We start from the raw sequence: 383 nt of genomic DNA on the forward strand, positions 1-383 counted from the left end.
CAGACGGGACAGAGGAGAGGAGAGGAGAGGAGAAGAGAGAAGAGAAGAGAAGAGAAGAGAAGAGAAGAGAAGAGAAGAGAAGAGAAGAGAAGAGAAGAGAAGAAGTTTTTGGATTGTGAAACCCAAACACAGACATGAACCTTCATGCTCCCACCCTATTGTGAACAGACACACACATACACACAACTGCACACCAAACACACCATCATCATCATCATCATCATCCATATGGAGATAAGTAATGACAGAACTGATGACTAGAAGTCGTTTATATTTTAGAGATGTGACTGAAGCGCAGTGACCAAAGGGACGAAGGACGGAAACGGCAGTAACGTTGCAGCCCGCTTGTTGTGCGTGATCTGGCTCGCTGGGCACAGGGACCA

This window comes from Lampris incognitus, chromosome 21 (genome assembly GCF_029633865.1).
Source record: "Lampris incognitus isolate fLamInc1 chromosome 21, fLamInc1.hap2, whole genome shotgun sequence".
NCBI classification, from domain to species: domain Eukaryota; kingdom Metazoa; phylum Chordata; class Actinopteri; order Lampriformes; family Lampridae; genus Lampris; species Lampris incognitus.